This window comes from Bison bison, unplaced genomic scaffold (assembly GCF_000754665.1).
Source record: "Bison bison bison isolate TAMUID 2011002044 unplaced genomic scaffold, Bison_UMD1.0 scf7180017864376, whole genome shotgun sequence".
Classification (NCBI taxonomy): Eukaryota; Metazoa; Chordata; class Mammalia; order Artiodactyla; family Bovidae; genus Bison; species Bison bison.
In genome coordinates this window covers 342315-343024 of record NW_011494948.1, presented here as the reverse complement: position 1 = coordinate 343024, position 710 = coordinate 342315, and positions in this window count along the sequence as shown.

The window sequence follows — 710 nt, the reverse complement described above, 5'->3', positions numbered from 1 at the left end:
ATTGGAAAAGACTCGGATGCTGGGAGGGATTGGGGGCAAGAGGAGAAGGGGACGACAGAGGATGAGATGGCTGGATGGCATCACCGACTCTATGGACGTGAGTCTGAGTGAACTCTGGGAGTTGGTGATGGACAGAGAGGCCTGGCATGCTGTGATTCATGGGGTTGCAAAGAGTCGGACACAACTGAGCGACTGAACTGAACTGAAATGATACAGCAACCTCCTCCAAAATGGCTTAATCATACAGAAATGAACAAATAAAAGGAAATATCCAGTTCTAATGACATAATGTGGGAACCTGGACCGTCATGGTCACCTGAGAGCATCCATGTAGAAATAGAAAAGGAGTGCACTGCTTGGGCTTGAGGGGTTTACAGAGAAGCATCTGGGGAAATGCTCTAAAATGTTTCTTTTCCTCCTTTCATCCACCACATTATACTTTTCTCTCAAATCCATAGAAACCACAAAGCAGAATAAATGCAGTTCAGTTCAGTTCAGTCGCTCAGTCTGAATATCTGCATATCTGCATATCTGAGGTTATTGATATTTCTCCTGGCAATCTTGATTCCAGCTTGTGCTTCCTCCAGCCCAGCATTTCTCATGATGTACTCTGCATATAAGTTAAATAAGCAGGGTGACAATATACAGCCTTGACGTACTCCTTTTCCTATTTGGAACCAGTCTGTTGTTCCATGTCCAGTTCTAACTCT